A 15,341-nucleotide genomic window follows, 5' to 3' on the forward strand; every position below is an offset into this window, starting at 1 on the left:
TGTGATGTTTCAATGAACAGGAGTGATAGGAAAAATGTAAACACAGCAAATTTCAAGTGGACAATACACTCTATGTTGCAGTCTTGAGAGAATTCCTTCTATTTCAGGAAACTCAGTCTTTGCTCTTAAGGCCTTCACTGCTTTGATAAGGCCCACCCACATTAACTTACCCAAAGTCTACTATTTACTTACTTTATCAGTTATTTACTACCTGTTATTTAGTTGTTTATTTACTTATTTGCTCATTTACTAAGTTACTGGTTTTCTTACTAAAAGTCTACATCTAAAAAATACCTTTACATAAACATCTAGCCTGGAGTTTGATCAAACAACTGGGCACCATCACCTGGCCATACTATCACAGAATGCTAAACTGCCTTATATAATATGAACATGAACCAGGTCTTCCTTGGGTATAGAGATTGTTTTTTGGATGTGCGGTGTAAGAAAGTAGTTCAGACCACCATCTCTAGAGTCAGATTCCGGGCTTTGAATTTTAACCTCTACCATATACTAGTTTTCTAAACCTTGGATAATTTGCTTAATCTATTTGTGCTTCAGCTTCTCAATCTGTAAAATATGAATATAAGATTACCCATCTCATAAGGCTATTATAGGAGGATTAAGTGAATTAATGCAGATAGAGGGCCCAATACAGTGTCGTATGGAAATGTTCAGTAAATATTACCTATAATTATGAATGATATTATCATTATTACATGGTTTCAGGGACAGGGACTGGGGCCCAGGTAATAGGCAAAGACAAGCCAGCAGAATAAACTCTGATCTGAGCCAGGGGCAGATCTCAGCTACACGGCCATGGCTAAGGAGAGAGAGGGTCAGCAAAGCTATGCAATAAGTGATATCTACTAGATTTTAGGAGTACTTATGTTTTAAATTTTCTTATTCAGTATTTTAATTTTTATGACATCCTCAAGTGTTCATGAAACTTGGTTCAAAACAGTAATTTAGTGTCAGTCATGGTTTGCACTGGCCTAGGGGACTAGCAGCCACCACATGTTTGCATTCCCAAGGCAGTGATGTGATAGAGAAGCAAAGTATGGGCTCCAGTGATTTTATTTGAATACTAGAGGCCCGGTGCATGAAATTCATGCACGGGGGCGGGGGCCGTCCCTCAGCCCAACCTGCACCCTCTCCAATCCGGGAGCCCTCAGGGGTTGTCCTACTGATGGCTTAGGCCCACTCCCCATGGTTCTCTGCTCTCTGCGGGGCCTGCCTGCTCCACACCACGGTGATGGCCAAGCAGGCCCTTCTGGGTCCTGCCTGTGGGCCGCGTTTGCCTGCTCCCGGGTTGCTGTGGCGACAGCCAAGCAGGCCCTGCTGGGTGCTGCCTGCGGGCCCGCTTGCCTGCTCATGGGTCGCCACGGCTACGGTCAAGCAGGCCCTGCTGTCTGCTGTCAAGCTGCACGGCCGGACCCACCCACCCTGGAGTCGCCGGTCCGGCCCTGCCAGGCTCCCCGGGCCACATAGTAGCCGTGGCTGCTGAGCGTCTGGCCCTGCCTCCCTCTCTGACCTTTGAAGCAGCCTCAGCGGCGGCTGCTGACCAGGCCCTCCCCCAGCGCAGGTGCGCGGAGGCCCCTGCCGCCCCACCTCCGACGCTGTGTGCGCAACCTCCTCCTGTCTGGTTGACCCATTACGGCGTCCCGGTTAATTAGCATATTTCTCTATTTTTTATATATATATATATATATATATATATATATATATATATATATATATATATATAAAAAGAGAAAGAATGACTCCCGAGTTGGAATGCTTGGGGACATCTCAGTAATACGTAGCCATTGCCTTCTATCTGATATCTTGTGTGCTAACCATGCTCACTGCTCTCTCTCTGCCATGCTGGCCTGTCCCTCTCTGATTCTTGGCTTTTGTGTATAAGAAAACGTTGCCTTTGGATATTTTTTGGGGTAATTTTTACTTTGCTTAAAACATAGACAGGAATAATAAAAGTGAAGAGGGAGAATTAAAAGCAGGTGTTCGGGGTGCTGTCTTACAGCTCTGTTCAGGCCCAAGTTGGTTCTAAAAAGTGGCCAAATGATCTTGGGCACAAGTGATAAGGCCCTGGAGCAACACGGTACCACTTAGATAGCGTCCCTTAATTTCCCACCCCGTCCTGAGCACGAGGATTCCAGGCTCAGCCTTAGGACTGGAAAAGGCCAATTTGAGATTGGTCAGACTTGAGCACCCCGCAAACAGCTATCACAAGCCAAGTCACTGGTGCCTGGCAAGGAAATTAGCATTTATCGCATTTCAGTAAAAATGATGTGGCCCAGTTAAATTAGATTTCCTTTCATTTACAATAGACTTAAAATCCTATTTAGCTATAATCCAACCATTGTAAAATTGGTTACAAGGATCCTAATTTTCTGAGATATTGAAGCCTCCCCATTCTATCAGAGCATCTTGATTTTATCCATTTTCATCCATCGTTAAATTTCTTATGGTTGAGAATGCCAGAGGCAACCTACCTTTCCAGTCTGCTGCTGCATTCAGCAGTAACTGGATTGAGATCAGAAACATTTATTTTATTCAATGCCTTATCTGCTCGTTTCCACTATTTTAAACACTACCGAGGGTCACACTGCAAACCCTTCTCTGATTCTAACAGTAATCAAGCGGGAAATGGTTTTATTTTATTTTAAACTAATATCAAGCCTAAGAAGACAGCATCGTTTTATACAATGGGGTTGAATGGCCCATTCTGCCATTGCTGAAAAGTTACCGTTTGCATATCTTACCACAACACCCAGGCTTACGTGGTGCTTCCCACTTAAAATTCTCTGCGCCTTCTCTCTACTTCAATTGATGTGTCTTTCACTCGGGAGCCAGCTCAAGCTTCGTCACCTTTAGGAGCCGAGAGTCACAGGTGGTCTCTCTCCATCGTGTAAATTCCTGCTGCTCTGAGGGTCTGTGTTACCTTGTACAGTCTGTCCGTCATAGTATGATGTCCTTGGCTGCTTCTGTGTGAATCTTGCTCCCCCATTCAAACAGGGCACTTTGTGAGGGCTGAAATGACTCTGGCTGAAATGACTCCATCTGCTTCATTTAGTTCACGAGAACATCTGCTGATGGGTTGATTCCCACAAGGAAGGAAAGCCCGGCTCAGAAGGGGAGAGATTCTCTCTTGGGTCTGACTGTCCTTAGCGGTTCAAAATGGCTTCGCCAATCCCCTTCCTGCCAGGCTGTTCAGTGGCGGGCTAGGAGGAAGAGGGGACTAGGAGAAGAGGTTGGGGTGGGGAGGCGAGCTCGCCCTCTGCTGACTGATGGGTAACAATGTGTCTGGCCCACAAGAAGAATGCAGTGGGAGCCTCAGTCACTCTGCCATCAAAGAAGAAATATGCTGCCACGTACCCCAGCTACACCAAAGCAGCAGGCCAGACGTCTCTGCCCCTCTGAGCTTGGGGAGTGGACTCCCGTAAAAGTAGGGGGCTTAGAAGAAAGAGGGGTTTGAATGGCTAAACCAGGTAGAGCCCTGACTCTTTCTGGGGGCCTCCCTGCCTGGCCTTGTTGGATTACTCAGAAGGAGGCCCCACATCTGCCACATTCGGCACCCCAGGGCGCCTCTAGCAGACAGCCTCCAGACAGCTGGACGATAACGCTCTCCTGCTGGGAACTCTGCGACACCATGTTTTTAGTCACCACCGGACAATGGGGCTGGTTGCTGATGGAAGGTGAGATTTGAAGTCCTAGACCAGGAACTCCTGTGTCTGTTCTGCGACAGACGTTGAAAGCTCATTTCTGCCCAGAGCGCTTCCCTAATTTTTATTGTAGTGCTCTTACAGCCTTGATGTGGGCAACAAGTGCTAGAACTGAGACCCTAGAACTGGAATAACCACTTGGGTGTTGTTTAACCTAAGAGCTGGGGTCCAGCCCCATGACCTCCATCCAGTTCATCTTTAACTCTGGCCCCCTGGCAGGTCTGTGCTACATAGCTCTGAGAAAATGATCTAACCTCTTAGAACCTCATCCGGAAAGTAGGGCGATCCATGCCCATCTCACAGGGTCTTCAGAAGAGTATATCAAAAGAGAATATTTTGCATGGTGCGGGCACATAGTGTGCCCTTCTGAAAAGGGCAGTTGCTAATGTATGGCTTTGACGAGTGGGTGACGGCAGCTGCTCCTGGGGACCAGGACACAGAGCGTCTGAGGACAGTGGCAGGGAGTGGCTGCGAGGTCTGAGATTTGACCATGACATTTGACCCTATGTCTCTACTCTCTCTGGTTGTCAGACTGGCTGCAGAGATGATTTGCCTTTGTCCAGTGCCAAGGCTGCCTGGAATTCTGGTCTCTATTCTGCTGGGGCCTGGAGCAAAGCCAGGGAGACACAATGAAGGATGTTTCCCTTTGTGTCTACAGCTGCTTCCTAGTTACAATGGGCCATTGTTGTGCGAGGTCACAAGGGAAGGAAGTGTCACCGAGAGCCCAATTGATTCTGTCTGGTGTCCTGGGCCTCAGAGGCCCTGCTCTGTCTCGGGTATCTGAGGATTTGGGAAGTTGTCTCAAATAGTATATTAGTTATTACTGACTGATAGATTGTTGATCGTAACTCTTTTTCTTTCCCTATAATAGAACGGTACCTTCATGAGCTTTGCCATATGACTTTGCCTCCCTTCTTTTTCTTTTTCTCCCCAACACTCCTCCCCCAAAAATTCAGGCATCACTGTGATGTTTCATCCCAGCAAAGGCTGGCTGGCGGTGTCAGCTCATCCCCACTAACCTGATTTCATAAAGACACAAAAAATAATCCTTCTCAGAGATATTTGTATTTTTAAAGGGAATTCTGGGAGTTGCAGAAGACTTCTCTAGGCAGAGAAATGAATCACCAATGATAGAATACCAAAAACGGTATTAGGCTCTCAGCCCTTTAGGGTGGAGAGTTTTGCGTTCTCCCCTCACCCCAATCCCACTATAAAGGCTCCTTAAATCCTCCTGTGTTAGGATGAGACCTGCTCACCTGCTTCTGTGATCCCTTTCCTCTGTGTTGGGACTGAGGTAGAGAGGCAGACAATGAAATGTACAAGCTGGTTCCATTTAAAATTCCTGTGGGGCCTCGGGGCACACACGTTTGTAAGAGTACCTGGTTGTGCTGACACCTGCTGCTGGAAGGTAAGATGGTGACCTGGGACTTCTGCAGGAGGTGGGACCCTGGAGACTGCTTCCTGCCGCCTCATTAGGCAGCCAGCCCTGACCCCTAGACACACGTCATCCTGTCCTCTCCCTCTGGCCAGCCCCTCGGAGGGCCTGGGCGTTGAGGTCATTGTTTGCAGGTAAAGTCTGGCTGGACTTAATAAAGGCTCAGCACTGAAAACAGCACCCCTCGGTGCTGCTTCTAGCACCCCTCGGTGACACTGCTCTTTCCCAAGAAAGCATGCCTTCCTTTTTTTTTTTTTAGGGGAGCTCAGCAGGTAATTTAAAAGACTAACAAACTTTGGCATAGCTCACTTTAGGAGAGGAGAGCTGGCTGGAATATTAATGAAGCCAACTAGTGATAGACTTCCTTCCTGATGCAGGAACATATCAAAGAGGTTAGGTCCATGAGCATCGCTCTGCAGAGCCCCATCTCTATTATCTAGCTCTTAATTACTTCGTTAAAATTCAGCAGAGAAGCCCCACAAATCCAGTAGCGTGCCCAAGGCTTGCTGGGTGATTTCCCTGCCTCTGGCCATTCGTACTTTTTAGTTCCTTAGGTCTCCAGAGATGGAAGGCTAGATCATAGGCAGTCAGATCTGCTGCTGCTGGCTGGTACCTCGCAGAGCTGGGGCGGCTGCCTGCCTCCTCACGGCTGGCTGTCGGCTCTCTCCCACGGGCACGTGATCTCTGCTTATTACCCTGTGTCCTTGTGGAAGGAGCTGTCCTACAAAAGTGCCCTCCAGATCACGGAAGTCTCCTCGGTTAGAAGCACACACATGCTGTCGGGAACTTTTTGGAAGAGATATTTTGCTGCCTGCCCTTCCTACTTAAAACAGCATTGTGTAACGGGACAATTGATGGGTCCGGGCTGCCTGTCACTACTTGAGCCAATTAAGCAGAGACAGGGTTGAATCATATGAGTGTTTATTCCAGTACTGCCGGCAGTATGGGAGAGCAGCAGGTCATCCACAAAAATCTGCCCTGCACCTCACCATAAGCCAGCTGCTTATATTGGGTAGGAGGACGAAGATTACATGGGAAGTAGGCAAAAGGATTTGGCAAATGGGCAGTTTACAGGTAATGCAGGCTGGAGATTTCCAAAGTCCCTGAGGGTATGCAAAGGCTGGGCGTCTTCAAAGGGCTGGCGGCTCTGGTTTCTGCAACAAGGTTGTTAATCTTTTCCTGATAATAGGCAGCTCCTGAAGGAGAGGATGGGCCACATTTCCAGGTGAGCGTCCAGGTCGCACGTGCAACTTGCAGCCAGGTTAGAATGGGCTTCTTTAATCAGAACAAAGCAATCACAGTTAACAGAGCATGATTCATATTTCTTACCATTATAGCTGGTCCCCAGTATTCTTTTTCTGCCCCTATCAGTTGGGGCTCCATGTCAGCTTGTGCGGCAGCTTATCCGGGGGAAGTGGACCTGATAGGCTTTGGGTGAGAGCACTTTGACTCTCGCCCTAGGTTTCCAGACTCCTCGAGCCTCAGTTTTACTATCTGTAAAGTGACGCTGTTAGTCGGTTTTGCCCCTCCTGAGGTCTCAGTTCTCTTGTTCCGAAGGAGTCTCCATGTGGTCCTGGGGCTTTAATACGGTGTCACCTTCTGGCTTGAACTGTGGCAGGCAGCTTCTATCAGAAACTGTCCCTGTGGGCTCTCACTTCTAAATGCTGTCCATGTTAGTGATGGCCCTCGCCACTGCCCTCTTTAACTAGCCCTGGGATCAGGAAAACTGCCCAAGGTGTCTTTATTTTTAAACATAGCTTTTAGTCCACAAGGAATGACGCAAAGGTGGTCCTCCTTTTTCTGTAGCATCAAGTGAGTGCATGGGCTTTGGGGACTGTTTTTGGTCCAGAGCCCCTTTAATGTCTCTGAGTTTCAGTCTGTGTTCCATGTGGAATGGATTTGTCAGAATCACACCGACTTTGCAAAAGACAAGACATCTAAACATGTCCACCTTCCTTGGAGGCAACATGCACTTGCCAGTGGAAGTTATGGAAGTTTCATCTGCCCTGTCTTGTGCTCTTTCTGCCCCCTCCCCCAGAGTTTATTTTGCTGTTTTCTAATCACCGAATCTATCAAAGGCCCGTTAGGGGAGAACGGGGATCAGGACCTCCTGGGTTGTGGCCACCAGAGTCTCCAAGGGACCTGCAATGGAGATCGCTGTGACCCAGCAGCACCCCCCTGAGGCAGCTCCAGGTGGGCTCAGGCAGAGGTGCCAGGGCTGAGCCACAGACAGGAAGTCAGGGAGGAGCTCAGGCTTTCAAAGAAGAAAAACAAGGAGCAGGGCTTGTGTTGATGTTAAAACCAGTCAGGCACTCGAGCCAGACTGAGATCTAACAGGTGGTGGAAAGAAGAAGCAAGTCTGCACCTTCTGGGTGTTTGTAGGACAGTGAGAGCCTGTGACAGGTCCCAGCCCTCGTCTCTTCTGGCTCCCCAGTAAAGGGAGAGTCTGGAACCCTTCCCCGGCCCAGCCCGTGGTTCCTGGGGGCATTCCTAAACCCAGGAGGTAGAGGTGATATTTGAGGACTTAGCATTTGGAAAGTGGTTGGCTCCAGAGCCAAATGTTGCTTTTGGCATCAGGACGATCCTAGATAGAGGAAGAGTCCCTCTCATTGCGCAGCATGGAGTTACTCAGAGAACTCAGATCTCTTTTTCTCTTTCTTTCTTTGGGGGGAAGGATGATCTTCTCAAAATGCTCCTTTCCCCTGCATTCATTCATCACTCTTAAGTGGTTATCGCTCTCAGTTTCATTGAATTCTTCAGATTTCTTTTTAAAAATGAATTTTGCCTTGTTTCTCCACCTGGCTCAGTGTCTTCCTGTCTCTTTGGTAGAGGGGCTGCATTTGCCATTTGGTAAAGGACGATGTCTCTCTACAGTGGGATTACTTTTAAGGATGTGGCATCAAATTGCTGCCTGAAGCCCTTATTGTTTTCGTTATAATGGAGCCACATTGAAGGGCCTGGGCTTGGTATGAGCTTGGGCGAGTCCTGTCACCTTGGTAGGCGTTTGGTGTCCCCATGTGGTAAATGTCCAGTAAATGGAAATGCCCTCCACTAGTCTGCTGCGAGTATCAAATGGACTGTCATCTGTGCAAGAGTCTTGAAAATTGTAAAAGGTTGAAGGTGATGCAGTGGTAAATTGTATGTGTCAGCCAGACGGGGCCACAAGGATGCCAGATTAAACATTATGTCTGGGCGTGTCTGTGAGGGTGTTTCTGGATGATACCAGCATTTGAGTTGATGGACTATAAAGTAGTTTGCCCCCCACATTGTAGATGGTCATCATCTAATCCATCGAAGGCCATGGTAGAAGAAAAAGCAGAGGCAGGCAAGATTCAACCCCTTCCCGTGTGACCGCATCACCTGGACGTCGGTCCTCTTCTGCGCTCAGGTGGGACTTACCCATCCGCTCCCCTGGTTCTCAGGCCTTCAGACTTAGACCGAATCCCACCACTGGCTGTCCTGGGTCTCCAGCTGGCAGACAGCAGACTGTGGGACTTCTCAGCCTCCATAATCACGTGAACCAACTACTCGTAATCTGTCCCTCTCTGTCTCATCTCTCAAGAGGTCATTAGAATATATATATATTCCTGCTTCTGTCTCTTTGGAGAACCCTGGCAAATGCAAGTGAAGACATGATGCTTGACCCTTTCCAGGGCTTCTTGCAGGTACAGTTACTCCCAGGAGGCATGATGGGCAGAAGCAAACGCTCATAACTGATTCCTCTAAGTAGAAAACATTGGCAGGGGCTGTTTAGGATTATACCTGGTTCTAATATACTTAATTCAGTGAATATGTTTTAGCTCCTTATGAAATACCTACCATGTGCCAAGCCCCGTGCTAGGCAAAGGCATAGAGATAAGTCACATAGAAGTTCTGACCCTCAGGGTCACATTCTGGCTCTGTTGGGGCCCATCATGACTTACTTGACCTTCAGGTTTGACAAAGCTGCACGTACTTTGTAAAGCAGTGCCTGTGGCAAGAATTAAAAGTGTATTTGGGAGATCCAAGCCCGAGGTGATGAGAGTGAAAGCAGAAAAGACGAAAGTGAGGCCAGGAAAGATGCAACGTAATGCAGTGCTCTGTGTGACTGCTGGCAGGTTGATGACAAGCGTTGTGGAGACATTGGTCCTCAGGGGGCATGTTTCCTTGGCAGCCTGGATTTCTTGGGAAGGTGTGCAAGAAAAAAACACACTTTGAAGCAATTCACACTGAGGAGAAAAGAAGCTATTTCCTTCTGTTTCTATTTCTCGTTGGTCAAGGTTACATCCAGAGGGAGTTGACTCAATTATGCTCTTAGGTTGTGTCATCTAGGCCCGAGGGGATGTTCAGAGAGCCATATCCCGTGCCCCAAGGTGTTATACTTCGTACAAGTGCAGAAGTGAGGGGACAACTTGGCACAGGTGTGGTCCAACCAAGAGTAAGAGAAGGACAGTTGAGGTATCTGAGAGGCATATTGGCTTTGGGTCCTATACTGACCTTCTCCTTCTCAAGGTTAGGAGAACTTGGAACCCAGTGGAGCACGGGGGTGGATATGGCCTCTATCGCCATCTACTGTAAATGACTGCATCCTGCTGATGGCCTCTAAGCTGAAAACCCTCACCCAGGGGCTCCACAGTCGCTGAATGGCTTCTGTTGCCCAATGCAGCCTCCCCTAGAGGCCCAATCCAGCCGTATCCTCTCCCCAATCCCTTATGAGAGGCCCAGATCCTTATTAAGAAACACTGGATTTTTGGAGTAAAAAAAAACAAAAAAAACTATAAGAGACTTTAGAAACAGTCTGGGGAGATTATAAAGAAATGTGGTCCAGTGTTCCAAGGAGATTGTATAGAATATTCAACAGCACTCATGTCATAAAAGGCCTGCGGAGGTTTCTAAGGCAGAGGCTCACCCTGAATTATGATTCCCTGATGCAGAGCCCAGCGAAAGGTTGCAGCATAACAGATTAGGGCTTGATTCTGCGGCGCTTATAAAAATAGAGCCACCTTCCCAACATGCAGTGGGGATATTAATTTCCAGGGCTGAGGTTCAATTGAACAGAAAGACAGAGTAGAAAATAGAGCCGTCTTTTCAGTCCCAGTGGTCACAATAGAACCTCACCCCGATCCTCTCTGGAAAGGGTCTCCCAGCCAGCTCCCAGCCACTCTAAAACGTGCCTGCGCCTTCCTTTCCATGGTAACGGGAGGTGCGTAGCTGGAGGGACAGCAATTACCGTCCACAGAGGAGGAACCGGAGGCATCTGGAGAATAACTGACCCTCTCACAGGCACAGAACCAGTCCGAGCGCCAGGCGGTTTGCAGCTAGTAAAATCCTACCCCCAACGGGGAGCAGACGACCACAGTTACATTTAATTCTGCGTAAGCAGAAAGGGTATCACCGTGTAGACCTGCTGTGTGCTGCGCCCTGTGTGAACTACCAGACATACATCATCTCCCTCAGTTTTACCGTGGATCTGATAGGTCAGTATTCTCTCCGTGCATTAGGAAGTGTCCTTGCTCCCCCTTCCCCTCAGCACCCAGCTCAGGGCGAGGCTTTCAAGGATGTGGGAACCCACAAGGCAATTTCTGGGGTGTTGGGAGGATCTGGCCTGTTATTCTTTGAAACTGACTTGAAACTTTAACTGCAACTTTCTCTCTTTGCCTTAAGACTTTGAAAGGTTAGGCTCCAGACAGATGGGAAGAACGTGAGAGTAAATTTGTCCAGTTAAGTGGGCATGGCAGCTTGATGACAGAGACCTTTGAAAGCCAGACAAGGGGCCTCAGTTGATGGCTACAGAATGAATGGGTAGGTGGTAGGGTTTTACCATTACTAAGATGGACTGACAGAGGCACTCAGTTAACATCTCCTGTGCCTAAGACAGCTTTCCTCACTATGGTTCAACACTGGTTACTAGCCTAGGCTGGGGCTCAGCGATGGCAACCGCCTTGCCCAGTGTGATGGGAGGACCTCAGCTGCGTGAGGCCCTCCAGCAGGTGTTGCCCGAGCAGGTGCCAGGTGCTCCCTCTGTAGGCAGAGGGGAACAAAGGTGGAGGCTACGCCTGGAGATATGGGTCATGTATGGGCTTTGGGCCCAGCCTCATGTATGACTGAATGAGGGAGGCACTGAGGAGGAAATAGGTGTGAGAGCAGCACACAAGCAGAATGCTCTCTGCCTCCCTGCTGCCTTGGTTCGAGGGCCCCCCACAGTGGCCATTGCAGGATGCAGGAAGGCATTCTGCGGTTGCCAAGGCAGTGCTGACTGTGGTGGACTAATCTGGACATTATCAAGGCAGTGGTAGCCACATGGTCATGACCCTGGCCTGGACTTCAAGCAGGAACTTGGGTTCAGCTGTGGTGTGCGATTGTTGCTACTGCGCGTAGCACACTCCACAGGGCTCTCATTAGCGCCTGGGGAAATCTTCCTCCCTGGCTTTCTCACAGTGAGCAGTTTAATTGCATTTAATCACCCTCCGAGATGACCTCGATGCCATCTAACCATTTTCTTATCTTCTAACTGCTCTGAGGCTGGATGTGTGCGGGTGGCCTGCACCCAGTGGGCGTGAAACGGTTACACACACAACTCAGCGGGGGAGGACATTGATGCTCAGTGGCAGTACGTGTGTCACAGCCTCCATATTTGTGCACAATGGAGAATCTATCTTCAGCTCATGCCCCATCTGCCAGTTACTTTTCTAGGTAAAAAGAGCAGAATTGACCCACCCACTTCCTATTACCACCATGTGACCAGAACACCCAGAGGATAATGAAAGTTTTGATCAGAGCAGTTGGCTCTCAAATTCCTGTGTGCATAACACCTCCAGTACCTGGGAGGTGTGGTAAAATGCAGGGGCGTGAGCAGCAGCCTCGGAGATTCTGACTTAGACCTGAAGTAAGGACTAGGCACCTGCAGTATTTTGTTGTCGTTAATCCTCACTGGAGGATATTTTTGCATTGATTTTTAGAGAGAGTGAAAGGGAAGGGAGGATGGTGAGAGAGAGGGAAACATCAATGCGAGAGAGACACATCGATGTGGTTGCCTCCCACACATGCCCCAACCAGGGCCGTGATCAGCCTGCAACTGAAGTATGTGCCCTTGACCGGCATTGGACCTGCGACCCTTCTGCCCAAGGACCGACGCTGTATCCACTGAGCCAAACCAGCTAGGGCGGCACTTGCAGTTTGAACAACCTCTTCAGGCCATTTCGGTTCGTGGCCCTCATTGTAGAACCACTGGATGAGGTAAATGAAAGAGAACCAGACAGCTGCAGGACCACCGGCGGAGAGAGAAGCCTTTCTGGGTAATAGTTAGCAGCTGCTGGATGTGCACCTCTTCAAGCAGACCCTGGATAAAGCCTTAACCTTTTGCTCTCGGATGTCGAGTGTGACTCGACACGGTTAGCATCGGTAGCAGGAATCGAGAAAAAAGCAAGCGAGTGCAAAGGGTTAAAGGTCTGGTGGCCATATGCCCCCCCCCCCCTTTTTTTTTTGACTGGGTTCATGGTTGATGTAGATCAATTAATACCTGCTACGTATTTTTAGTGCCTCCTCTCTCCCTCAAAGGAGTGTCTGGACCGTAAGTTATATAGTTTCCCTACCTTAAAGTGAACTTTGAGCAAGCTTTGTAAACAGGAAAGAGACATTCCTTCCTGCCAACATAGGCTCCGGCGTTGAGTTAATCATCTCCCCAACCCGTGTCCTTGGATTCGGAGGGGAGGAGGCATGAGCGCGTCACGTTTGCTGCGCGCTCCCCTCCAGCGTCCCCAGCTAAGTGGTTACCCAGGAAGGTCCAAGAGCCCCTGACCGCAATGAGGTTCAGAGGAATAAATGGTTCACAAAGGCCACAGGCGTGTTTCCAGAAGCACTCACGGTCTTACAGACGTTACGGCTTCCGCTCAGTAAGCTCCAGTCGGCGTGCGCCCAACTTCCCACAAATGGTGGCACAGGAAACCTTTCCCTTCTCTAACCGCGACATCCTCTCTCTTGTCCAGCATTCAGATTGTATTTCCACAAACACGGGACTGCATTCTACATTTGAGGATGTCATTTTAGGCCAAGGAACTCCACTAAGAAAGCATTTATCAGCAGTAAAGTTTGTTTGAGGATTACCCACTGCGAATAGAGCCAGGCTCCCCTTTTAAACTGAAGCATGCTATTTTGGGAATGTGACCCCTTTCATGAATAAATGACATGGTGACATTTACAGATAAAGCAAGGATTTAACTGCTATGAAAGGAGGTGACAAATGTCAGGATGTCAATAATGATCCGGGAACATAATGGTTTCTTGCCTGAGCACCAAGTAGATACATAATGTAACTGCTGCCTGCCAGCGCTCCGCAGAGAAGGAGCCCGATCTGGGGACAGTGGGGAGGCTCCCAGAACCAGGACAGCCAGGGGTGCTGGGTGCACGAGGCGGGGTTTGGGTGCATGAGGGATTTGGGTGCACGAGGGGTGTCTGGGTCCACGAGGGGTGTCTGGGTGCAGTATGGCTAATGGCTTTAACCCCTTTATATATTGCTCTCCTGGCAGACTCCAGGACGGATGCAGTTTTTCTATCTGTGGCGAGATGTTGTCAGAGGGAGATTCAGATGTTGCAAAATAGCTTTCTCATTATGCCTTTCTTTCCGCAAAAGCCAAAGGTTTAGAGAAAATGCCAGGAAAAAGTTTGAGCTGTCACTGGCATGGCGAGGCCAAGGCCAGAGGTGGCACCTGACCAGGTGGTGCAGGCCTAGAAGTCACGCCAAGGTCACCCCCCTCGGGCACGGGGCCAGCCCGCTGTCTCAGCAGCAGGCGACTGAAGTCTGGGCCTGTTAGCCAGGGTGCATGGCCCAGCCGGGGTGGCCCGCACCTGCAGAGACCCTCTCCTCTGGGCCCGCTCCCGTCTCGGATTCAGGGCGCTGGACTTGTCCGGGTCTGTGCCTGCGCCTGCATCTTTGAAGGTGTTCGTGTTTCCTTCCACTGGCCTCTCTCTCCTCCCTTACAATGAGATGCCCTTGGGCAGTGGTAAATGTTTAACACCGGCTCTCGGAAAACAAACTCCAGTTTGTTTGCAGTTTTCTGTGGTGTAAATACTACGCCCCCACCCCCAGCCAATTTACACAATGTTTCAGCATGAAATCACCAAGCAGAGCAGGAGAGATGCACGGGTTGCTCCTGACACCTTCAACCGCCTAGCTGTCTTCGGGGTCTTTGCTTTTCCACGCTCACCCCCACCTCAGTTACTGCTCTCTTCCCGAGGTGGATCTATGCAAAGAACCTAAGGATATATTGTCAGCCTGGATGTCTCTCCCCAGATCCAGGTTCATAGCACTCACCCCAGACAACTTCCTCTGCCCCCACCTTTGCAGTTGTCCTGCCTGATCCCCTCCTCATTCTCAACTCCCAGGGCAAGCCCAGCCCTGATCTCTCATCCTGTGCGATGCCCTCTGGGTCTGGCCCCTGTCTCCAGATCCACTATGGTACCCCTACTGTACCCCGGGTCCGGGCAGTGCCTTCTTTCCTCATAATACGTGAGAGCCCAGGATTGCCCAGCTCTCACCCCATCTAACAATGAAAACGAGAAAACAGAGGCTCTGGGGCGCTGGCTGCCGTGTGCTGTGTCCAAGCTGTGACAGCACCCAGCGTTCTGGATTCCCAGTACCAGTGCCTTTTCCTGGTGGCACCGTGTTTCCCATTACTCCTGAAGGCCAAGGCCCAGCCGAAGGCCTCATCCCCTCAGCACTGCACCCTCTCCCAACCTTTCTTCGGTGTCTCAGTACTTGGTCACAAAGAATCGTCCCACAGGGAGTTCCTGGGGCAGGGCCACGCCAGTGTGGCAGGTTTTGATCAGCTTTCCTTCAGCTCCTTGGTACAGATATGTGAACAGAGCAGGAGAGAATTTCAACAGGCCCGTCAATCATAAAACCCGTTTTTCCCTTGACCAGGGCGGTGATGTGTCCTGGAAATGAGGTTCTCAGCGTCAGCCTGTGCCAAAATACCCTCTCCTTGGGGATTAGGGTTTTCTTGACAGATGCCGTGGCCCTGTCCCCTGTGGCTGCTCAGGACTTTTGGGTGGCAGCTTTGGCCTTTCTTCTCTCTCAGTCAGCCCAGGCTGCCACGACAACAGAGATTTATTTCTCCCAGCTCTGGAGGCTGGAAGTCCAGGATCGAGGTGCCAGCCCACGCACTTCCTCCTGAGCACCCTCTTCCTGGTTTGCAGGCTGCCGT

The sequence above is a fragment of the Cnephaeus nilssonii genome, assembly GCF_951640355.1.
Source record: "Cnephaeus nilssonii genome assembly, chromosome: 15".
NCBI lineage: Eukaryota > Metazoa > Chordata > Mammalia > Chiroptera > Vespertilionidae > Cnephaeus > Cnephaeus nilssonii.